This window comes from Schistocerca piceifrons, chromosome 6 (genome assembly GCF_021461385.2).
Source record: "Schistocerca piceifrons isolate TAMUIC-IGC-003096 chromosome 6, iqSchPice1.1, whole genome shotgun sequence".
Lineage (NCBI taxonomy): Eukaryota > Metazoa > Arthropoda > Insecta > Orthoptera > Acrididae > Schistocerca > Schistocerca piceifrons.
The window spans coordinates 200,920,305-200,946,813 of record NC_060143.1 but is presented as its reverse complement, the minus strand read 5'-3'; the positions used below and the strand labels follow the sequence as shown (position 1 = coordinate 200,946,813).

Sequence of the window (26,509 nt, the reverse complement as noted above, 5' to 3'; positions counted from 1 at the left end):
ATTTCTTACGGAAACATATAGTGGGGAGGTTACAATGTATAACTCAGATTTCGTTTCTAATCATACGGAAAAATCTCTCAGGAACGTGCCATCAGGACACGTTCAAAACTTCACTGTGGACTCAATTTTTAGAGAATATTTAATTTTAACATTTTAAAGAACATAGTTCTTATTATAGGAAAACAGCGGTGTATAAATATTATAAATAAAGTGGAAGCAGTCTTGATCGCATAAATTTTTTAATGTGGTGACCGGTTTCGATCTTATTATCAGGTCATCTTCGGACCATGAATGTCTGCCGGAGGCGGTGGCTCATGGAAACCCTCTTGCGTGTGGCTGGTGGCTGCTTCCAGTTTATGTAGAATATTTAAGTACTGATAAGAAGCCGAATCTCTTCGTGTGTCATCGGCTTCCCGTCAAACGACTGCCCAGTGAAGAGATCTACGCTGCCCAATTACAGTGTTTAATTGAGGGGCCGTAGAGTAAAGTTGTGCAGTTCGGGACTATGTGAACAAAGCATGCTGACTGAGATAGGAAATGTAATGTTATATGGTGAAATATATGTAACAATTTCCACAATGTTTACTAGTTTATCAGAATTATTTATGGATTAAAACGTCCAGTCATATTAATGCGACCATCTCTTGCAGCGCTGACAGGTTCGACACGTGCAGGAAGAGATTCAGTGGTTTCTGGAATGTACAGACCACACGTGGAGCTCTACAGACTCCAGTGCAGTGGCCAGCTGCGCTGGGTTTCTCAGTTAGGAATCTATGGCACGAACAGCCCGATCGAGGACTGGTCCCACAGACTCTCGATTGGGTTTGACTCCGAGGAATTTCGTGGCCGTCTGAGTACTGTAAACTCATGCTGGTGTTCTTCGAACCACGCACGTGCACTCCGAGCTGTGTGACACGTTACATTGTCCTGCTGGTAGATGTCATAGCGTCGAGGAAAAACAAACTACATATAGGGGTGTACATCGTCCTCAAGGATAGATGCATATTGTATTGATCCATAGTGCCTTCCAAAATGGCGAGGTGGCCAAGAGAATGGCACGACAACATTCCTCAGACCAAAACGCTCTCTCCTTGTTTGCTTTCATGCCGTACACCCCAACGGCCATCTGTCCTATTGAGCTTAAAAGGGGATTCATCTGAAAAGGTCACCTGTCACCACAAAGTGAACGACCAGCTGTGGAACTGCTGTGCAAATTCCAGACTTCGTCGTTGTCAGCATAGGCGTATGAATGATGCATCTGCTGTGGAGGCCCAAACGCAGCAACGTTCGCTGAACGGTCGTTGAGGAGATTCTGTTGGTAGACCCTTGGTTCATCTGGGAGGTAAACTGCCCACATCTGTTCGCCCGCACACATCTCTGCAGCCGTTGTTCAAGCCTGTCACATATGGTCCATGGTGCAACACAGTTTCCTCGGCGCCGGGTTTGGATCGCGCCGTTTTGCCATAAACGGTAATCCCAAATGTAAGGTCTCCCATTTTTTTTATAAGTACATACACCTGTTTATTTCTACAGTGGTTTACATCAGTTTACAGCGTGAACATTTAGCTATTTTTCGACATAATCACCATTTATGTCGATGCATTTTTGTAGACGTTGTGGCAGTTTTTGTATGCCCATGTCATACCAGCTCACCGCCATGCTGTTCAGAAAGTTATGAACCTTTCCTTTCACCTCGTCGTCGGAGCAGAATCGCTTTCCGGCCAAATGTTCTTTTAACCTTTGAAGCAGGTGATAGTCACAAGGCGCCAACTCAGGACTATAGGGTGGATGGGTGATTATGTTCCACTGAAACTGGTGCAGGAGAGCAACGGTTTGCCGAGCGATGTGTGGGCGAGCGTTGTCATGGAGAATGTGTATGCCCATGCTCAACATTCCTCCTTCTCCGATTCTGAATTGCCCGTTTGAGTTTTTTCAGAGTCTCATAGTACCTGTCAGAGTTAATTGTGGTCCCAGCAATTCAGCTCCGACGACGAGGTGAAAGAAGAGGTTCATAACTTTCTAAACAGCATGGCGGCGAGCTGGTATGACATGGGAATACAAAAACTGCCACAGCGTCTACAAAAATGCATCGACAGTAATGGTGATTATGTCGAAAAATAGCTAAATGTTCAAGCTGTAACCTGATGTAAGCCGTTGAAGAAATAAACAGGTCTAGGTACTTATAAAATTAGGAGACCCTACTTTGGGATTATCCTCGTAGTTTAACCATGGCGGCATGCAAAAATTTTTAAAATTAGCCGTTTTGGAAATGGTCCCGAAAGCCAACGACCATGCCCATTTGGATGTCGGATAGATCGCTCTGTTTCCGCATCATACAGACACTTTTTATATACCACCCAGTGTAAGTGCTGCCACCAGCCTTCTGTGAGTGGTCATTGGACGCTGACGTCGAACATAGACGGTGGTCGTCATCAGTGAGACTGTACCGTGTGTACGGATGATCAGTTACGTCACGTGCGACTTTTATAGGCATCCATTTGTTACAACGCTACCTTCGTGATCTGTTTACGGCTTTCTCTGAAGAAAGTGGTGTTAGTTGCCATTAGGAACCCAGAAAAATTTCTGAATTCTTGTTAAAGTAGCGCCGCGTGGGATAGCCGCTCGGTCTAGGGCGTCACGCCACGGTTCGCGCGGCTCCCCGCGTCGGAGTTTCGAGTCCTCCCGCGGGCATGGGCAAGTGTGTGTTTTTCTTAGCGTAAGTTAGTTTACGTTAGATTAAGTAGTGTGTAAGCCTAGCGAACGGTGAACTCAGCAGTTTGGTCCCATAGGAACTTGCCATAAATTTCAAAATTTTTGTTAGAGTATCACTGTGAGCGTTAGCCAGTTGATTAGTGTCGTGTACTTGGCTCAATAGGTACACAACAATACTACGAAATGCTGCCGCCACACAGACACAAGCACTCACCTGTCGCCTCTCAGTTCCGAGCCGAACCCTCCAGATGACGTTCACAAATCGGGACCGCTTTCTGCTTTCACGCCACGTCCATGACCCCCTCGTATTTGTCCGCCGATAGGTTTGCCTTCCGCTGAGAGAGTGCTGTCAACTGGGGACGATTTTGCTCCAGACCAGTACAGGCGGAAATGGAAATCCTTCTGCCGACAGGCAGATGAGACGGTGCATAGTACCCTGCTTATTTCATTGCCTGCAGCCAGACACCTCAGAGAGTTCCGGCAGTTTGTCTAGTACACAGAGTGCCAACATTTTCTGCAATTACGGTAAGGGGCACGGTTTTGTCAGTTTCGTTCGGAAGAGAACAGTTCCGACTTAACAGTCGTCGCTACTGAAAGATAGATACTGTCTGACACCAAAGTCTGCATAATTACTTTCAGTCAGAGTGATAGTATCATAAAAAAACTAAACTGCGTCCGAACAGGCCTTGGAAGGTTCAACGGTACCAATCGGCCGTCGTGTCATCCTCAGATCATGAGAGTCACTGGATGTGGATATAGAGGGGCATGTGGTCAGCACACCGCTCTCCCGGCCGATTGTCGGTTTACGAGACCGGAGACGCTACTTCTCAGTCAAGTAGAGCTCCTCAGTTTGCCTCACAACGGCTGAGTGCAGTCCGCTTGCCAACAGCTCTCGGCAGACCGGATGGTCATCCATCCAAGTGCTAGCCCAGCCCGACAGCGCTTAACTTCGGTGATCTGACGGGAACCGGTGTTACCACTGCGGCAAGGTCGTTGGCGATAGTATCATAGATTGGCAAGAAACAGCAAGGCTCATTGCATTAGGTTTAGGACATCAAGTGCCACGCATCAAACAGTTACCAAACATAAGCTTTGTAACATTCTCTTATTTCTCATTATATTGCCACGTTTCTGTTCTAGTGCCCCCATGTCAAGATAGTGTTTAACTAGAAATACTAGAATGCGTACTGCCACCCACTTTAATGAAATACAGCAGTCAACAGAAAGTTTTTGCTACCTAGGATGTATGTGCTACATTAATAGTGATATTCAATTACGACATCCCAACAACTAGTAATTCCCTTAAAGCCTCACTGGAATGACAGCGGACTCACGACCTACGTGCCGCTTCTGTGGAGAGACGAGAACATGATTTGAAGATTCCAGGAGGGTGGAGATTTTCAGAATTCCAGTTTTCTGCTCTAGTACAGCAATACACAAACAGGCCCCTGACACTTGTCGCTACTCCGGTACAAATGGAGAAAGTTTCACGCAGTCTTTGTTGACACAGAGGTGGGATTCAAGTGGTGCACTTACTCCGAAGGTCGACTACTGAGACATTCAGCAGCACGTCAGCAGCGCTTCCACTATAGCAAGCAATTCCACCCATCACTGTTACGTCTTAAAGTGGACACTTCCATGATCACTTGCATCAATGCAGTGTAAATTCTTCAGACGCTGTTTCATTCGGTGGTCGCCGATCTCCGTTATCTGCTCTCCATCTGCAGAGTATACTGTGTAGCCTGGATGGTAGCATGATGACCTATGGTTGAATGCCACGTGAGGTCTTCCTCGGCCTTCCTGGATACTGCAGCTGCAGTACCTTCCAAGATGCGCCAGGTCGACTCGCTCATGCTGCTGCTTTGGGATCCAACATCCCGAATATCCGACATCCGTTGCCCGCCTCATCTTCACAGAGAGCGCAGTCCCACAATGTGTGTTCTGGTCTGCCCGCACTGCCGTAGGCTCAGCTGTCATTCATCTGTCTTTTGATTTTTTGTAGATACCTAGCATGCGGGCCATGGCCAGTCAGGTAAGGTACGAATCCACATGACGGGTTAAGAAATCTTATTTTTAATCTCTCCTGATTTTAGAGAGAAACTAGTATGTTCTTCTGCGCGTGCCTGAAGTGTGTCTTCCATTTTTCCACAGTTTGTAAGGTGGTTATAATTTCGCTCCTTACAAGCACTCACCCACATACTTTGCCGTGAACTACAATCACAGTTAGATATCATCTGATATGTTGTACATCGTATATATGAATATTTAAAGGAGACTGACATTGTCACGGACGCCTTGAAAATAATTGTTAACGCTTATTGCATGAAAGGTGATGGAGTGTTTTTATTATCATACTAGTAGAGGTTGGAACGACAGTGGAAATTAAAAGGCAGACGGAACTCAAACTCTCCGTGGAGGGACCATACAGGTGAGTTGATCCTGCTTAAACACAGGAAGTAGCAAGACGGACGTCGTAACACCTAAACGCTGGAGCACAATAGAGTAGCAACGGGCCGATATTGTAGGCGAACCAGAGGGATTATACTTCGGAAACTACGAAAATATTGGACGCAGGTGAGAGGAACGAAGAAGCGGCACCTCGAAAACCACGCAGGCTGGGTTATCTCCAAGGATTTTTACTCAAAAGCATACCATTGTACGAGTATAGGTTTTTCCTCGCAAACTTTCCACGCTGGACGACAAAAGACTGAAATATGGTTGGTCGGCATTTGGAAGAATCTGTAAAGAGGGAGAATGTTCCGTGGTTTCGGGAATATGATTCGTTTTTGGAATTCGATGGTGGGGAGCTGAACCTTGCTGGGAGGTCAGTGGTGGAGAGACGTAGTCTTCCGTTGTGAGCGCCCGCGTGTGGCGGTCGCTCGGTATCAGCTTTGTTGGTACGGACAGACTTGCTGTCTTTGCTCTCAAGAGAGTTAGAACAGTTATGCACTGTACTGTTGCGAACCTATACGACTCTGGACTTCACCTCCAGGTTGTAAGTCGTCGTTGAGTATGCAGCGTTCAGTAATAGAGCACTTCCTCTGGTTATACTTACGTTGAGACGTTATCTGAACTCAGTCCTTGTGGCTGGGAGTTCGCATTTCTCGTCTGTAGAACACAGAGAGGGGAAGACAGTATTAGAGTATATTAGTTAGAGCACCACCTTCCGCCGTCCTAGTGTTTGAAGAAGTTTGTTTATGGCAGGAGTTCTTCCATCGTCGCAGACGAGTATGGGAACCATCACTTCGACGCACCGTAAGCAGTACATACGGTGACATCGCAAATTGCTTCGGCGTATTAGTGTTATAAAAGCTGTGATCACGTTAGTTTATTTTCACTGAGATTCCACACCACCGTAGATCATCTTTGAAAGTAGTGTCTTCTAGTGTTTGGTACGTAGACGATGTCAGTCATTTCGCGTTATTGATATTAGATCGCGCAGTCATAATAAGGGACAGAGTTGGGCAATTGATTAGTAATTTTACTTAGGAAGTGTAAACTTTGTAATATAAAAGGTTTTTTTATTCTACAATAAATATATAAACACGAACAACGTTTATCATTTAGTTTTATTAGTTGTCTTAATCATTCATTTATGTTTAGATTGTAATTTATATCTTCAAAAATAAAAGATCCTAAGATCTGCTTCAGGGGGTAGTCAAACAGGGCCAAATCATCATTTTAGCGTTTATTATTTTCCGTTGCGCGCATTCATTTTACGCCCGCCTGGAGTAGCATCTTGGAACCGTAAAGAATAACGTTATTTCTCTTCTATTTCATCGTTAGTTATTTCAGAGATTCATTGTTTTTCCTAGGCAAAGGCTGTTGTTGCGCAGGAAACAGGCTACAGCGCCGTGATATATTTGCGAATACATCTTTTTTCGGTAGTTTCAATCTTTCTTGCACGAATCTGTTTCAGTATTTACTGATTTTCTCTTCGGGGCTCTTGTGCACAGCCCTTTTTTCGTCACACTGCAGTACGAACCACAAAGATTTATCGTGTACAACAAAAAATAATTCTTACCATTGTGAGTTAGCGAGCTTTGAGCTCTCATTTAAATATATGGCCGAAAGAGTCAGCCTACAGGAATTGTAAAACGAACCCTGTCGTCCAGCACCGCGTTCACAAAGGGCGCGCGAGTGAGCCAGACGAGCACCTACGTCATAGGGAAACCCCGTAGGAGCTGTTTGTGCCCAGGGAGGCGTAGTAGTGTTAAATATGGCGGATCTAAGATCGGCCATAAAGGGAAAAATTTATGAAAACTATTTAATTCCAACTTCTTCCATTGTACAGAGACCCTCCCTTACCATAGGCACTCGTTGTACAGTTCGTGCAAGTGTCTAGGTAGGGAGATAGGGCTTGTATTACGATGACACCGATCCCGTCCGGTACTGGAAACTTTTTTATTTTTCAGTCTTGAAATTATTTGCCTAATTTCTTCTTGTGCGAAGTGGTACACAAGTTTATGGTTCCTATATTCTTCCCATAACATTTCCCGTAACCTACACTGATAATCTGTGTCGCCTTCTTCTGCATGTCAGGAACTAATGTTTACATTAGGAGGTCAGGTCACTGTTCCTAACTTTCTGTTACCGTTCCATTATTCCTTTTGAGCGTGGATAAGACTGTTGGTGATCTATTTTCTCGCAGATTATTTTATATGGTACACCCCAGGGATTAGTTTCTGTTAAACTCCACGAATTGCTTCCATCGTTCCATTTTTATTTTCCGTAACTCTTCCTTAAAACGTTGTTAAAAATACATGTATCTAAGCGACTTTCTGACTCTTCCTTGCGTCATGTTACTTTGGTATAGCTTCATGACTCTTATTGTTTCACATCTTAATTTCTGCGGCGCCTCGGTCCAGATGCAAGGTACTCTTTTAGAATGACCTCTTCTGACAGGTATTGATGCCTCCATTGCTCTATGTATAGCCACTTTCAGTTTTTGCGCTTTAACATTTACATTATCACCCAGAGAAGGGCTTCCCAGACACTGGAACACCTTCTAAGTTCTTCCAAGCGAGCGTCCTTGGTGTTGTATTTGGGCCTTATGCGCACGTTTTCTGTAGCGTCTTGGATTTCCCTTCCAGTGATGGTACAGTGTATGACATTGTGGTCATTCGAGGTGGTTCCACCCTCAACTTTTCAGCCTTTCACACGGCGCGGCGCTGCCATATTTGTTATTTGACATTGCTCCGACCCTCCCTTCGTAGGTTGGCGGATTGCGAGATGCATTCAGTACCTGTAAGTTGAGTTCCGTAATGGCTTCTTCTAGTCGTCTTTCTACGGTGACAAGTCTGGCGGCTATGCCACAATATTGACTTCGCATTTGCATCAATGGAGTACACGAGAACCGAGGGACCTGGCGCAGTGAGAGCACTGGACTCGCATTCGGCAGGACGACTGTTCAAAACCGCGTCCGGCCATCCAGATTTAGGTTTTCCGTAATTTCCCTAAATCGCTTCCGGTAAATAGTTCTTTTCAAAGGGCATGGCCGATTTCGTTCCTCATCCTTCCCTAATCCAAGCTTGTGCTCCACCTCTAATGACCTCGAAGTCCTCCTCCTCCAGTACACAAGAGACTTAGTTTGTCCTGGGCGACTAATATCCTTTAGTCTAAGCAGATACTCGTCCATCTCAATTGAAGCTACATGGAGACCAAGTTGCAACTCTTTGTTTCTGTTAACATTTTCACGTAGATATCTAACTCCATTCGGAGCCCTGTGCACCACGACGGCATTATTGTCAATATATTTGGGATAAATGGCAGCATCGGTAGTAAATAGTGAAATCATTTATTGTACAGATTGATTTCGGTCATCGTGTGACCATCTTGAGTGGAAATTATTCGAAAGTTGACCCATATCATACTAGCACAACATTTTCTGTGAGATGTAACATGTACTGTAATGATTACTTCCAACAGAAATCTGCACTTTCACTGCGTACAATAATTTTAAATTTACAGAAGAGCCTATCTTTTAACCTTAACAGCTGCCGATCCAAAGGACTGTGCGCTGGGTTAGCAACTGCTAAGGTTGACTGCTAATCGCTAAATCAGAAAGTTGGCGTCGATCATCATACTGACAACATAAAGTATGTACTTGCCATATACTACTGAAATGTGCTTTCTATTTCGGTTCCAAAGGAACCTACCTTAAAATATTAAATAGATACATATCAATCTTTTAATGAAAATAAGTTTGGTGTAGTTCTTGTTAAATTTAGTTCTTAGGGTAAGACACTTTTCAAACTCACCGACTTTGCTATAGGTAAACTGACAAGTTTTGAGTGTTACCCTCTGTTATAAAAATTTCCACAGACACTCTTGGTCCCCTCATTCGGTAACTTGTTCATGAAGTCTGAACGTGCTGGATGTCACGGTTTTTATTCCTGTACAGGCTGGCTATATTCTGCATATGATTTTAACGCACGGCTTTGTGTTGGCGTAGTTGCTTTTATTCTAATAGCCTTTTTAAGTATTGACATTCAGGTATGTTTATCTAGCCGGTGTTTTTTAGTACCTATGTGTGTATGCAGCACTGTCTCGTACAATGTTATCTTACACAGCTTACATAATCAATTTATCTCTATGCATATTTTTCCATCACACATATGCATATTTTTCCATAATAAAGCAGATCTGAAGAAGGTCACCTCGGACCGTAATCGTTAGTACACTGATATTCATCTGCGGTCAAACACTGGATTAAAGAAAATGAAAATGATATTGAAACTTTTAAAGCTTTATAATCCGATGCTGGATGGGCGGTGGGTGCCCAGATGCACAAAACTAAGATCTTGGATGTATCGGATTGTTTTTCCAGCTGTACGAGAACCGGAACGAGCCTGCAACAAAATCTACATCTACATTTACATCCATACTCCGCAAGCCACCTGACGGTGTGTGGCGGAGGGTACTTTGAGTACCTCTATCGGTTCTCCCTTCTATTCCAGTCTCGTATTGTTCGTGGAAAGAAATATTGTCGGTATGCCTCTCTGTGGGCTCTAATCTCTCTGATTTTATCCTCATGGTCTCTTCGCGAGATATACGTAGGAGGGAGCAATATACTGCACTGCTTCACTCCTCGGTGAAGGTATGTTCTCTAAACTTCAAGAAAAGCCCGTACCGAGCTACTGAGCGTCTCTCCTGCAGAGTCTTTCACTGGAGTTTATCTATCATCTCCGTAACGCTTTCGCGACTACTAAATGATCCTGTAACGAAGCGTGCTGCTCTCCGCTGGATCTTCTCTATCTCTTCTATCAACCCTATCTGGTACGGATCCCACACTGCTGAGCAGTATTCAAGCAGTGGGTGAACAAGCGTACTGTAATCTACTTCCTTTGTTTTCGGATTGCATTTCCGTAGGATTCTTTCAATGAATCTCAGTCTGGCATCTGCTTTACCGACGATCAACTTTATATGATCATTTCATTTTAAATCGCTCCTAATGCGTGCTCCCAGATAATTTATGGAATTAACTGCTTCCAGTTGCTGTACTGCTATATTGTAGCTAAATGATAAGGGATCTTTCTTTCTATGTGTTAGCAGCACATTACACTTGTCTACATTGAAATTGAATTGCCATTCCCTGCACCATGCGTCAATTCGCTGCAGATACTCCTGCATTTCAGTACAATTTTCCTTTGTTACAACCTCTCGATATACCACAGCATCATCCGCAAAAAGCCTCAGTGAACTTCCGATGTCATCCACAAGGTCATTTATGTATATTGTATATAGCAACGGTCCTACGACACTCCCCAGCGGCACACCTGAAATCACTCTTACTTCGGAAGACTTCTCTCCATTGAGAATGACATGCTGCGTTCTGTTATCTAGGAACTCTTCAATCCAATCACACAATTGGTCTGACAGTCCATATGCTCTTACTTTGTGATGTGGACTGCTAAGGCAGCCAGTCCACAGTGACGGGTAGCCGAAAGAAAGGCACGCGTACACACACGCCGACTGGCGTGAAGTCTGGAACAGGATAACTATTGACTTCTAATAAGAAAAGTATGCAGCTCCTCGAATACTTAACTTTATTCTTTGTTGGTTTACAACGTTCTTCTTGAGACATTTATACGATAACTCTCAAACTATGTAAGGCTAATGGCGCCTTGCTAGGTCGTAGCCAAGGACTTAGCGGAAGGCTATTCTAACTGTCTCTCGACAAATGAGAGCAAAGGCTTTGTCCGTATAGTCGCTAGCAATGTCGTCGTACAACTGGGGCGGGTGCTATCCCGTATCGCGAGACCTGCCTTGTGGTGGCGCTCGGTCTGCGATCACACAGTGGCGACACGAGGGTCCGGCATGTACTAAATGGACCGCGGCCGATTTAAGCTACCACCTAGCAAGTGTGGTGTCTGGCGGTGACACCACATTCCTCCCCCGCAAATCGGCGAACGGTCGTGTTATAAGGCTTCCGCCCGCCGTGGGGAGGACCCCATGTTGACGTATGCGATGAGGTGGGGAGCATAACAACAGGCGAGGCTGTGCCACCCGCACCCGTCCATTCGGTCCGAGGGGAGCTAGGAAACGCCTGAAAACCTAGTCCAGGGCGCACGTCAACATGCGGTGTATGCGCCCGCAAAGAGACAGGAGGGGCCGAAGGGTCGACCTCCATTGCGTCGGGGTACCCGACGCGCGATGACGCCATGTGGTCCGGAGCGGGCAGGAGTTCCATGGCGGAGGACGGCTGGTCACGGGAAGCGATCGGCGGCGCGTGACCCAGGGAGGCGCTTGGCGGCTGCAGCGAAGCGTCCACTGCGGGCGGCGCCGGCTGGAGAACAGGCGGCGGCGGCGGCGGCTGCGGCGGCGCGTCGCCATGGGGCAAAATGGAAGGCATCGTCGGTAACACCTGGGGATGAGGCGAGCCAGTAGATGGGTCCCCAGGGCGCTGACCGGACGGCACCGTCGCTGAAAGCAGACGGGGAGCGGCAGAACCCGTGCGACTACAGAGGCGCAGCTGATTGAGATGCCGACGCACCTCACCAGAGGCCCCCAAAACCAAATACATCGCGCGGCCGAGGCAGCGAAGAATGCGCCCTGCGAGCCAACGCCGTGAACCTCGATAATTGCGAAAGAATACAACGTCGCCTGGAGCAAAAGCAGAAGCCTACCGCTGCATAGGAACCTGATGCGGCGGATGCAGCAAAGACATCAAGGTTCGATGAGGACGACCGTGGAGCAACTCAGCCGGCCAGCGACCATCTTGGGGCTGAGAGCGATACGAAGACAAAAAGAGCAACAACGCGTCCTCCCGAGAATGCGACTCTTTCAACTTCAACATCTGTGACTTGAAAGTCCGGACCAACCGTTCAGCGGCACCGTTTGACTGAGGCGAAAACGGCGCGGATGGCAGATGTTGAATACCATTGGCCTGGCAGAATGAAATTCTGCGGACATGAATTGTGGGCCATTGTCAGAAACAATAGTCTGCGGAAGACCTTCAATGCAAAAGATAGCAGACAACGCTTGGATGGTGGCAGATGACGTCGTTGAAGACATCCGGACAACAAAAGGAAAATTACTGAAGACATCTACGAGAACCAACCATCTAGCATTCCAGAATGGACCAGCAAAATCGATGTGCAAGCGGTGCCAAGGGGAAGTGGCTTTCGGCCATGCGAAGACTTTCCGCGGCGGTGCGGATTGTTGTTCGGCACACGCCATGCATGAAGAACACATATTCGTAATCGCAGCATCGATTCCGAACCAAGGACAGTGCTGACGAGCAAGTTGTTTCGTTCGCACTATACCCCAATGTCCTTGGTGAAGAAGCCGTAAAACAGAGGACTGTAACGAACGTGGGACCACGACTCTGGACTGATCATTATCAGAACGCAACAACAAAACACCACGTCGAACAAAAACTCTCCCCTTATGAGCAAAAAATCGGCGAAGCAACGGATCCTCGATCCGAGACTTTGACAAAGGCCATTGCGTAGCAACAAAACGCAAAACGGTAGCAAGGACAGGGTCAGCAGCTGTGGCTGTAGCTACACGACGAAAATCAATCGGAAACGATTCGACCACGTCATCAGTTTCCGAATCAATGAACATGCAAGCAAGTTCAGAAGAATCGAATGCTTCATCCTCAGCAACAGGCAAACGGGACAACGCATCGGCGTTTCCGTGCTTAGCAGTGGACCGATACAAGATATCGTAGCGGTACTGCGAGAGGAAAATAGACCAGCGAATGAATTTCTGCGCTGTACGCGGAGGTACAGGCTTGTTCGGATGAAAAAGCGACGTCAAAGGTTTGTAGTCTGTGATGATGGTAAAGTGACGACCATACAAGAAATCATGGAACTTAGTAACACCAAATACGAGAGCCAAAGCTTCTTTCTCTATCTGGGAATAATTTCTTTGGGCAGACAGAGCAATGTGGACGCAAAGGCAATAGGGCGATCATGGAAGCCAACTTTGTGCGCAAGCACAGCACCGATCCCGAAATCCGATGCATCTACCATCAACAAAAGGGGTTTCTGGGGATCGAATGGCGTAAGGCAAGTATTAGAAAGCAACGCCGATTTCAACTGGCGAAAGGCGCGTTCGCATTCCGTCGTCCAGACGAACGGAACACCTGTGCGGCGTAAGCGATGAAGCGGAGCTGAAAGGGAATAGGCATTGCGCACATTCACTCACACCTTGTGATTCTAAATCGTTTAATGTTCTTGCGACCTCATCACGCAATGCGTGGGGAACATTGCGCGCTCTGAAAAATTTCGGTTGCGCGTTTACTTTCAGTTCCAAATGTGCTTCATAGTTTGTAGCGCAACCCAGGCCCGGTGCAAAAATGTCTGCAAATTCTTCACACAGACGAGAAACACTGTCTGGAGGCACAGTCTGATTCACTGATAGGACCTGATTTACAATAGACATGTTAAACAACTGAAATAAATCTAAACCAAACAAGTTCACTGCAGTAGAAGAACAAAGAACGTAAAATGACACAAGTTTTGTTTGTCCCTTGTACGTTGCAAGAAGAGTGCACTGTCCTATCACAGGAATTTTCTGTCCTGAGTATGTAGTTAGCTTAACATTTGCGGCACGCAACGGAGGTTTGCCCAGTTGTATGTACGTGTCGTGATTGAGCAATGAAACTGCAGCTCCGGTATCGAGCTGGAATGGTATGACCTTGACAGTAAAGTCCAAATCTACAAAAAGTTTATTGTCCTGCTGACGACAAGAGCGACTGTTTTGTGCAATTTGAACAGACACTGGTACAGAATCACTTGCTAAGTGACGTGATTTCCGGCGACGTCGACGCACACTTTTTGTGGGACGAACACAGTCACTGTTAGAGAAAGTGGCACTGGATGGGGTGGAAGTAACTACATGAATGTCCATGGGCGAAGGTCCACGAGCCTGAGTGTCCTTGGTTCGATTCCGGCGCGAAGGAAAGGACCTGGAATGGTTGTGATTGTCTGATCTGAGCTTTTTCTGGCAAACACTTTGAACATGTCCTGTCCTATTACAGAAAAAGCAAATAGCTTGGCGTGACGGGCAATGTTCACGTGAATGTCTAGTAGCACACCGCGGGCATGATTTCACTGCATTTGTGTGCTGGCGCGGCACACCTGGTTTAGAGCATGGCGGCAGCTGCGTCGAAGTGCGCGAGGGCAGGTTACTGGGCCGCGCAGCGCGCCCAGCGGGCCGGTTAATGTTACACACGGCTGGCGAAGTTTCAAAAGATTCCTGAGCACAGTCAAGTGTGTCTTGCCTATCCAATATGTCTATCACTTGTTGAAGGGAGGGATTAACTAGTTTCAAAATTTGCTCCCGTATACGAACATCAGAAACGTTCTGTGCAATTGCATCACGTACCATTGTATCTGAATAAGGAAGGCCACAGTCACATTCAAATGCACACTCCCTAGTAAGTCCTTGCAAAGTCGCAACCCACTCCCTATTAGTTTGACCGGCCGTACGTTTTGTACGAAAAAAATGTATACCTTTTTGCAACGACATTGACTGTTTCTTTGAAATAGGCATCTAAAGCAGACAAAATTTCTTCGTAGGACAGAGTTGCTACGTCGCGTCGGGGAAACAATTTCACTATCACACGGTAGGTGGACACACCTACACACGAAAGCAAAAACAGCTGCCGCTCATTACCTTGAATTCTGTAGGCGGCGAGATGAAATCCAAACTGGCGGTACCATTCAGTCCATGACTCGTGGGTTTGGTCAAACTGGCGAAACTGCGGTGCAACTGCATGCTGTGGCGGCGGCAGCGATGAAGCGGCGGCTGCCGCATCGGTTTGAAGGGAACGTTGACCCTGGACGAGCTGTCCAAGGGCATCCAATAACGCCTGCGTCTGCTGATACTGCAAGCGATAAAATTCGGACAGTACATCTGGCGAAGCCATGACACAAGTAAATGTAAGCAATTAGAAAGAACACTTTTCCCTCGTCGCCAATGATGTGGACTGCTAAGGCAGCCAGTCCACAGTGACGGGTAGCCGAAAGAAAGGCACGCGTACACACACGCCGACTGGCGTGAAGTCTGGAACAGGATAAGTATTGACTTCTAATAAGAAAAGTATGCAGCTCCTCGAATACTTAACTTTATTCTTTGTTGGTTTACAACGTTCTTCTTGAGACATTTATACGATAACTCTCAAACTATGTAAGGCTAATGGCGCCTTGCTAGGTCATAGCCATGGACTTAGCGGAAGGCTATTCTAACTGTCTCTCGGCAAATGAGAGCAAAGGCTTTGTCCGTATAGTCGCTAGCAATGTCGTCGTACAACTGAGGCGAGTGCTATCCCATATCGCGAGACCTGCCTTGTGGTGGCGCTCGGTCTGCGATCACACAGTGGCGACACGCGGGTCCGGCATGTACTAAATGGACCGCGGCCGATTTAAGCTACCACCTAGCAAGTGTGGTGTCTGGCGGTGACACCACACTTTGTTCATTGAACTACTGTGGGGAACTGTATCGAACTCCTAGTGGAAGTCAAGAAATAGGGCATCTACTTGGGAACCCGTGTCTATGGCCCTCTGAATCTCGTGGACGAATAGCGCTCTTTTGAAAGCTTGCCACTCCTCTTCGTTTTGGTTTTACGTTTCAGGCATTGCAGAAGCTCAGTGTAGCCGTTTATATTCGTTGTTTGATGTCTAGGTGTCCAATTAATCAATAATCGACCTTTCACATCGCATAACGCTATTGTCATCCACGTTCCTGCTATACCTTGGCTATTGAACGTTTTTGTTCTAGGCGAAGATGGATATTTGCACACCGTGGTCTCTCGTCTATTTTGGTTTGTGGAGGTGAACCCGGATCTCATCAGCCGATACAATGCGACTGAGAAAGTCTTAAACGTGATTTCTACATTTAAAGATATGCTCCAGATAAAGTTAGAAAACAGACAGAACTGCCAGTGGCTATGTTTATCCAGAAATAATTAAAATTTACGCCATAACGCGAATATTTAATCGTCTGCGAGAGATACTTCAAGCACCTACCAACATTATAAGATTGCTGATGTCAAGATTCTGTTAATTTCCCGCACTACATCCCAGTGTTTCTAGACAAAGGACACGACGAGTGAATTACCTTGTCACTTGTACATCGCATTTTGCAGCGCTGTTGAATTCTCGAACTAATTCCACTTTAATAAAAAAAATCCAAAAGTTAGTGCTTATTAGACATATAAAAGTGTGTGCGGTTGTTCGATAAGCTAATTTAAATGATTTCTAGAATTATGGCATTTGAAACGACAGTATGCATCTACCTACAGAAGTTTTTACAAAGTACTGATGCATTCCAAATTAGAACTGCGTTCGTTATACAGATCTTGTTTCCTCATTAAAACGTTTCTCAGAATCAACTAAGAAAATTGCGTCGTCGTTTCCAACATTCACTTTGACACAAATATGGAACAACAGATTACATTTGTCGGATTTTGAGGTCTGTACGTGCTCTGATGTGACTGTTGTTTGAATTTTTTTAAGCCACCTGTGTCTGTTCAAATGCTAGGCAAGTCAAAGAATGTAGCAGTAACGTTCTAGCAGTAGTAGAATAGCAATTTACATTACTTGATTTTGATAGAAACTAAAGCATCCCATAAATACTTGCCTTAAACGTACAGCGCACATGTTACAGTGTTCTTCCCAAGGCCGAGGCTGTTTGGTAGTGACGTCACAGCGTCAGCCAATAGCAGCGCAGAATGCCTGGTGCCCAAACTTACTTTTTCTACGTACGCGACTACGTGAGTCGAGTGAGGCACTGGTACTTTTCGCGAGTGGAGTAAGAGAAAATTTAGAGGCGAAGAGATATGTTGAATATTAGTGGTTACTGTTGTTGTTATATGTAGTCTTTAGTTCCGAAGATTGGTCTGATACAGTTCTCCATGCTGATCTATCCCGTGCAAGCCTCTTCGTCTCTGAGTAACTGCTACTACAGGCTTCCGAATCTGCTCACTGTATTCATCTCTTTGTCTCCCTCTCCAACTTTTATCCCCCCTCCCGCTCCACACCTCACTCCAATACTAAACTGGTAATCCTAAAAGACGTCTCAGAATGTGTTTCATCAACCGAACCCTTATTCTAGTTAGGTTGCACCATAAATTTCTTATCTCTCCAATTCTGTTCGGTACTTCCTCATTAGTTACCTGATCTATCCATCGAATCATCAGCATTCTTCTGTAGCACCAGGTTTCAAAAGCTTAATACTCTCTTCTTGTCTAAATTGTTTATCGTACATGCTGCACTTCCATACATGGCTACACTCTATGCAAATAGTCCCAGAAAAAGACATCCTAACACTTGCGTCTATACTCCACATCAACAAATTTCTCTTCTTCAGTCGGCAGCTCGTGGTCTAGCGATCGCGTTCTCGCTTCCGGAGCACCGGGTCCCGGGTTCAATTCCCGGGGGTCAGGGATTTTCACCTGCCTCGAGTTGACTGGGTGTTTGTGCTGTCATCATTCATGTAAGTGGCAAGATTGGACTGAGAAAAGGTTGGGAATTTGTACGGGCGCTGATAACCGCGCAGTTGAGGGCCCCACAATCCAAACATCATCTTTTCTTCTTCAGAAACGCTTTTCTTGCCAATGACGGTCCTCATTTTATACCCTATCTACTTCGTCCATCATCAGTTATTTTGCTGTCTTCGTAGGAAAAGCCGTCTACTGCTTTAAGTGGCTATCTAATTCCTTCAGAATCATCTTATTTAATTTAACTACATTACATTGTCCTTGTTTTGTTTTTATTGATATTTATCGTACATCTTCCTGTTAACTGCTCTTCCAAGTTCTTTACTGTTCTGTCAGAATTACAATGTCATCGTTGAACTTCAAAGTGTTAATTTCTTCTACCTGAACTTTAATTCCTACTCCTTTACTTCTTGCTCAGTGTATTGGTTGAATAACATCGGTGATAGGCCACAACCCTCTCTCACTTACTTCTCTACCACTGCTTCCCTTTCATGCCCCTCAACTCTAATAACTGTCGTCTGATTTCTGTACAGATTGTAAATAGGTTTTTACTCCATGGATTTTACCCCTGCTACCTTCAGAATTTCGAACAGAGTGCTCTAGTCAACATTGTCAAATGCTTTTTTTAAGTCTACAAATGCTATAAACGTAGACCTGTCTTTCCTCAACCTACCTTCTAAGGTAAGTCGTAAGCTCAGTATTGCTTCGCTTGTTCCTAAAATTCTCCGGATTCCAAACTGATCTTCCCCGAGGTCAGCTTCCACCAGGTTCTCCGTTCTTCTGAAAAGTGTCCGTGTTAGTATTTTGCAACAGTGATTATTAAACAGATAGTTCGGTAATATTCACATCTGTCAACAACTGCTTTCTTTGGGATTGGACTTATTACATTCATCTCGAAATCTGAGTGTACTTAACCTATTTCAAACATCTTGCACACCAGATAAAAGAGTTTTGTCGTTATTGGATCTCCCAAGGCGATCAGTATCAGTAGTTCTGACGGAACGTTATCTACTCCGGGGGCTTTGTTTCCACTTAGTCTCTCAGTGCTCTTTCAAATTCTTCCCTCAGTATCATATCTTCCATCTCACCCTCATCTACGTCATCTTCTATTTACATAATACTACCCTCAAGTACGTCTCCTTTATATAGACCCTTCATGTATTCTTTCCACCTTTCAGCTTTCCCTTCTATGCTTAGGACTGGTTTTCCATCTGAGTTCTTTATGTTCATACAGCTGCTTCTCTTTTCTCCAAAGTCCTCTTTAATTTTCCTGTAGGCAGTATCTCTCGTGCCCCTAGTGATATATGCTTCTAAATTCTGCCCTCTGTCCTTCATGACTTCCTTTCAATCTCAAATGGTTCAAATGGCTCTGAGCACTATGGGACTTAACGTCTATGGTCATCAGTCCCCTAGAACTTAGAACTACTTAAACCTAACTAACCTAAGGACGGCACAAAACACCCAGCCATCACGAGGCAGAGAAAATCCCTGACCCCGCCGGGAATCGAACCCGGGAACCCGGGCGTGGGAAGCGAGAACGCTACCGCACGACCACGAGATGCGGGCTTTTCAATCTCAGTTTTTAGGTGACTGTACTCTGTTTCGCCTGATTCATTTTTATATATTCTGCTTTCATCAGTTAAATTCAATATATCCTGTGTCACCCAAGGATTTTTACCTATTTCAGCCTCTGCTGCCTTCCCTATTTCATCTCTCAAAGCGAGCCAATCGCCTTCTACTGTATTCCTTTCCCCTGTTCTGGTCAACTGTCGCTTAATGCTTCCACTGAAATTCTCAACTACCTCTCGTTCTTTCAACCTATCCAGATCCTATCGCCTTAATTTTCAACCTTTTTGCAACTTCTCCACTTTAATCTACAGTTCGTAACCACTAAATTGCGGTCAGGGTCGATTCCTGCCTCTGTAAATATCTTGCAGTTTAAACTCTGCTTCCGATATCTCCGTCTACATATGTCTTCCACATATACAAACCTTCTTTAAAGATTCTTAAATCAAGTGTTAGCTATGGTTAAATTGCTTTGTGCAAAATTCTACCGTGCAACTTCCTATTTCATTCCTTTCCCGCAGTCTGTATTCACCAACTATTTGTCCTTCTCTTCCAGTCCCCTATCACAGTTAAATTTTCGTCTCCCTCAACTATCTGAATAATTTATTCTATGTCATCATACATTTCTGCAGTCTCTTCATTATCTGCGGAGCTAGTTGTCATATGAACTTCTGTGGTGGGTGTGGACCTTGTGTCTGTCTTGGCTACGATAATGCGTTCACAATGCTGTTCATAGTAGCTTTGCCGCATTCCTATTTTCTTATTCGCTATTAAACCCACTCCTGCAGTACTCCTGTTTGATTTTGTATTTGTAACCCTATATCCACTTGACTGGAAGCCCTAGCCACCTAAATTCACTAACTCCCATTGCATCTGTCTTCAACCTATCCATCAGCATTTTAAATTTTCTAAGCTACTTGCCCAGTTATGGGAACTAAAATTCAACGTGCAGACCTGTAGAACACGAATGTTGTTTCTCCTGATGACGACCTTCTCCTGAGATGTTATTAGAATTGAAATAAGATGAAACTTCCTGTTATATTTCTTGACTCGAGTTTCTAACTGTCAGGTTGGTATCTCAGAAAGGTGTAAAACTTATTTTGATGTCGAAACTCATAAATCTCATTCCAGGGCAACAGACCCATGTGAAAATTTAATTTTGAATGGAAATATGTGGAGCACACGCTACACGATGCGATATCCAGCCTAGTCGGTACATCAAACAATTCATCTATGACAAATGGCTGTGATTAAAATGTTGGCCCTGAATACAGCTAATACTTATCTTAGTCTTGCATACAATCAAAAATCAAATGGTTCAAATGGCTCTAAGCACTATGGGACTTAACATCTGATGCCATCAGTCCCCTGGACTTAGTACTACCTAAACCTAACTAACCTAAGGACATCACACACTTCCATGCCCGAGGCAGGATTAGAGCCTGCGAGCGTAGCAGCCGAGTGGTTCCGGACTAAAGCACCTAGAATCGCTCGGCCATAGCGGCCGGCAGCAGATAATCAATGCATTAAAACTGTTATTGTAATTACATAGCAAATGAATATAACAATTAACGCATCTGACTCTCTTATAAAACTACTTGAAAATTTGCAAGATAGCATTTTACTGAAATCTTCTACTGGTATTAAGCCTCTGAAATGATATGCTATTATTTTCACAAATCAGTCTAACAATCATTGTATCTTACAGTGGACCTGAACTCTGATGATAACTAAATCTGTTGGTGTACCCGTGCACACGGAACGCTCGTCTGCCCTGCAACCTGTTATGATTAAGATAATGATGAAACTATCAAAAATCAAATTTCATTAACTGTACTTGCGATGTGCAATGCAAGACGGTATCTGGGTCGGAGATTTTCTCCGCTCAGGGACTGGGTGTTGTCTTCATCATCATCTCATCCCCATCGACGCGCAGGTCGCCGAAGTGGCGTCAACTCAAAAGACTCAAAAGAGCGGTCTACCCGACAGGAGGTCCTAGCCACACGACATTTCATATTTACCAATTTTCGTAAATGATTCTCAATATGCAACTTGGATGTGCAATGCGAATATGCAAACAGAGTCATGAAATTAAAAAATGAAAAAGTCGAACTAATCTTAACGGCTGTTTCAAAAATTGCTCACACCTAGGCAAGTTAGCAAAATATTTCATGCTAACTTTCCCGTGTATAATTACTTTCCTTGTCACTTGTTTCAACTATAAGACAAAAGCATGTGTTGCATTATACAGGGTGACAATTATTGAACTACGAGGGCTATCCAGAAAGTATGGTAAGTTCCGATCGTCCGCGAAATGGGCACTACCGTCAAAATCAAAAATGTTCTATTTGCAACAGCTAGCCACAACTCCCAGCTAATTATCTAAATAATCGACTCTCCGACTTAAACATTTGTCGTGGAGTTGTACCAATTTTTAATACCCTTGTCATAGAAGGCAGCCGCCAGTGCTTTCCGCTAATTCTCTACGCATGTCTACAGCTCGTTGGCTGTGCCAAAATGTTGTCCTCATAGTCAGCGGTTCGTGCGAATAGAAGTGAAACTCAGGAGGTCAGTTGCGGTCTGTATTGTGGGTGATCAAACACTTCCCACTGAAAACACTGTAGGAGGATCTTCATTCCCCGTGCAGAGTGCAGCTGAGAATTGTCATGAAGAAGGAACGGCGTGACAGTTGTGTTACTTGGGCTGCATAGCTTCAGGCGAAATTTCTGACCACGCCCTCGTCCTTGGCGGGAGACACTATTTCCTAGGTACATTTACGCGCTCATAGTGCGCTCAGAACAGAAAAGAGCGATGTGACGCGATCGACGGGCGCTTTACAGACACTGCCCAACACAGCTGTGCAAAGCTTCATCGAATTTTTAGAGTGGTTTCCATTTCGCGACCGATCGGAACTTACTTTCTGGATAACCCTCGTACATGAAACAAAATCAGAATAACTTCTCAACGATTTGCGTTAGGACGTTCAAACTACACAACTGGCCACGGTACATGATGGGAATTAATATGCGCATGTATGGTTCGATTCAGCGGCGAAGCCTACTTTCATTTGGATGCGTTCGTTAATAAGCTATATTGCCGCATTTGGGGGACTGAGAATCCGCATTTCGCGATCAAGAAGTCTCTTCACCTTCAACAGATGACTGTGTGAAGTGCAATGTCCAGTCACAGAATAATCGGTGCGATATTCCTTGATGGTGCGTTGACTACCGAACGGTACGTGAAAGTTTTGGAAGATGATGTCATCCCCATTATCGAAAGTGACCCTGATATCGACAAGATGTGGTTCATGCAAGACGGAGCTCGACCCCATCGAAGGAGCACTCTGGGGACCGCATACAGGCTCTGGGGTACCCAGAGGCCACTGGCATGGGGCTCGATTGGTCGCCTTATTCTCCGTATTTGAACACCTGTTACTCCTTTTTGTGAGGCTGTATTAAAGACAAAGTGTACAGCAATAACCCCAAAACCATTGCCGAGCTGAAAACAGCCATTCAGGAGGTCGCCGACAGCATCGATGTACCGACACTTCAGCGGGTCATGCAGAATTTCCTTATTCGTCTGCGCCACATCATCGCCAATGATGGTTGGGCATATCGAACATGTCATAACCTAAATGCGGATATCTGCAATGACGTTCACATATTGAATAAAGTGTGTGCACGTAATTTGTAACTAATTGAAGTTTTTTTTATATAGTTCAGTAATTGTCACCCTGTATGAGATACTGGATTACTTCAAAAATTGGCCTTTCCGTATTTTTCCATTAATATAACTTCATTTTTTGCCTCAAAACGTATTAGTACAAAATCCTTTTGTAAATAAGGCTGCCTCCATTACACGGCGGAAATTTCCATCCTTTTCAAACAAAGCACACAGCCAGACTGCCAACACATTCTGGCACTGCTACTCCCTGACTTACGCTGTCCAACATCTCTGGTCCCGCAGTCTTACAAAGAATATGATTATGTAGATATTACAGAATTTGGATACATTTACCAAATTCGCAACTTGACTGACATTTATAGTCAAAACTTCCTGAAATCGTCATGGCAAGTGATCGGTAAGCAGTGGAAATGGGATGAAAGGAAGAATTTCCAGGAAAATATGTCAATAAGGAAGAAATTGTGTTTGTTTTTAAAGTAGTTCAAGTCTTAAGGCCACGTGTGAATGATAAGGGAGAATATTTTCATGGGGAAGTTTCCATTATAGTAGTAATAAGAGATGAAGTAGTAATACAAAAGTAGTAACAAAAGCGAGTGCGAACTGAAGTTTGTTGAAATTTTTATCGACTAACCGGCGATTAAAATTTCATATATAATCCATGCGAATTATTAAATATAATACATGTGCTTACTACCAATTATTAGGGTTCAATGATCAATAATCAGACAATTCGCTTTATAAATTCACGCTTATTTCCTGCTGTACTATTAAAATTCAAACTGCATTCAAGGCACGTATCGTCTTTTATATTAGAGGCATCTTCAGTGGTTTTCATCTGGATTAACACAGTATTGGCTTTACATGTGTACAAGTAGATTCGTAACATTTCAACCTATAATATTTACACGAATAAAATGTTACATGTAGTGTTTCGTCTGTCCCGCCAAAATCTGCCTTTCCCCTCTGCTCGCCATAGGTTCCAGGGAGCACTGTCAAATCACTTACGAAAAATTGGTACATCTTCAAGTCGAAGTCTTTTGTTTCTGATTGTTTCATATATCGTTTTTCGTTAGTTAAATGCTGCGAAACACTTTACTACTGCTGCGGCGAGAGCTGCAGCTGTATCTTACATGAACTGTGAATAATGTCTGTTGTAACGCTGATACTAAAATGCAGACTTTCACGGCCGGAAATGTCATGTCCATTATGATTATCCGGGCTGTTATGCCGTTGTCGGCTGATGGATTTTGTTTCAATTCCCAACGTTTCGCCCCCGTCTGCGGGAGACATCTTCAAGGCTCGATGGAAGGTCCAACACACCCGCTGGCTCGCCATGGACATGTCGTAACACTGTTGACTTTATGTCCCTTGTGCAATTTGTGCATGTGAGTATTACCAACCCATCGAATCTTCCTACCATTCTCTTGTTTATCTGTATAGGAGTGTTCTCCACCTCCGTCTAATTATTTTACAGTTACGGCAGCTAATGAGCATTGAAATATAGCAATTAAGGGGTGGAAGCTTACACAGGCATCTACTGTGCCAGTGGCTTTACTCTGGAAAGCATGTAGCGAGAGTCGTTCACCGGTAACGAGTTTCAATTAGCACGGAGCTTGTGCCCCTTTAGGTGGAGGAGCGCTGCCGCAGACTATGGGTCTATCGCTTGAAGGAAGACGCTGGCGAGCAGTGCTTGAGAAGCGATTCATCAGCCGTGACAGCCAGGATAACTGCGCGACTCTAGGCGGCTCCACGGGATGTTTTCCTCCGGTATTCTGCGGAGCAACAGCGGGCGTACGGCGGGAAACACTGGGATCTACAGGAAAACACAGGACTGTCCGAAACGGATAAAGGTGAAAATACTTTCTGACACGCTACGCTTGGACTAATACCCGGCAAAAAACGACTCTGTTCGCAAACAGAAAAGGATAAAGCGTACAGTTCAATAATGTTTCCGCGGACACCTTTCACACAGAGCTTCTTTTCATACGGCAATTTGAGCCTCTCATTTACAGACGTTGGTGGGGATGACTTCGCTATGCAGTAGACTTAGTTTTCGAAAGTTGCCCTGTTTGGTTTTCCTCATTCATGTTAGAGACAGCAAAGGACATGGAAGAGCAGCTGAACGGAATGGACAGTATCATGAAAGGGGGATATAAGATGAACATCAAGAAAAGCAAAATGAGGATAATGGAATGTAGTCGAACTAAATCAGGCGATAGTGAGGAAATGAGATTTTTAAAGTAGTAGATGAGTTTTGCTATTTGGGAAGAAAAATAACTGATGATGGTCGTAGCAGAGAGGATATAAAATGTAGACTGGCTATGGCAAGGAAAGCGCTTCTGAAGAAGAGAAATTTGTTAACATCGAGTGTAGATTTAAGTGTCAGGATGTCTTTTCTGAAAGCATTTGTATGGAGTGTAGTCATGCATGGAAGTGGAACATGGTCGATAAACAGTTCACACAAGAATGGAGTAGAAACTTTAGTAATGTCGTGCTACAGAATATTGCTGAAGATTGGATGGGTTGATCACGTAGCTAATGAGGAGGTGCTGAATAGAATTGGGGAGAAGAGGAGTTTGTGGCACAATCTGACTAGAAGAATGGATCGGTTGGTAGGACACTTTCTGAGGCATCAAGGAATCACCAGTTTAGTACTGGAGGGAGGCGTGGAGGGTAAAAATCGCAAAGGGATATCAAGAGAGGACTACACTGAGCAGATTCACAAGGATGTAGGTTGCAGTAGTTATTCGCAGATAAAGAGGCTTGCACAGGGTGGATTAGCATGGACAGCTGCATCAAACCAGTCTCTGGACTGAAGACCACAATAACTACAGAACAATAAGCGATTCAGAAAATTTTAATGTTGTTGTCATGCCCGTCAAACCGAGCAAGCAAGTCTCTTCATTTTTCCTTAACCACATTAACTTACATCCATTTGAAACTGCTTATTGTATTCAAGCCTCGATCTCCCTCTATAATTTTTACACCTAGCACTTCCGTCCATAGCCAAACTGACTATTCCTCTAGGCCTCACCAGGTGTCCTGTCAACCGATCCTTTATTTTAGTCGGGTTCTACCATAAAATTTTTTTCTCTCTGATTCTTTTCAAGACCTCCTCATTATTTATTCGATCGACCAATGTAAGCCTCAGTATTCTTCCGTAACTCCTCATATGAAGGCTTCTATTCTCCTTTTGTCTCTGCTGTTTATCGCCCACGTTTCACTTCCATATAAAGCAACATTTCAAACAAATACTTTCAGAAACAGCCCCCTAATACTTAAATTTTTGCCGCGCGGGATTAGCCGAGCGGTCTAGGGCGCTGCGGTCATGGATTGTGCGGCTGGTCCCGGTGGAGGTTCGAGTCCTCCCTCGGGCATGGGTGTTTGTGTTTGTCCTTAGGATAATTTAGGTTAAGTAGTGTGTAAGCTTGGGGACTGATAACCTTAGCAATTAAGTCCCATTGAAACGTCCCCTTAGAACAATTATACATGACTGTGCTTAACCTGATACACAATATTTTTTAGCGCAACGCAATCTGACTTTCAAAATTCCCTACAAAAGAATGGCCCTGACTAACATTAACCTATACGTTT

General features: G+C 44.6%; 1 pseudogene; it reads right to left on the bottom strand.

Moving 5' to 3' along the window:
• Positions 1–3,592: 3,592 nt before the first annotated feature.
• LOC124803593 lies at positions 3,593–3,710 on the bottom strand (annotated as a pseudogene).
• Between the last annotated feature and the right edge of the window lie 22,799 nt (positions 3,711–26,509).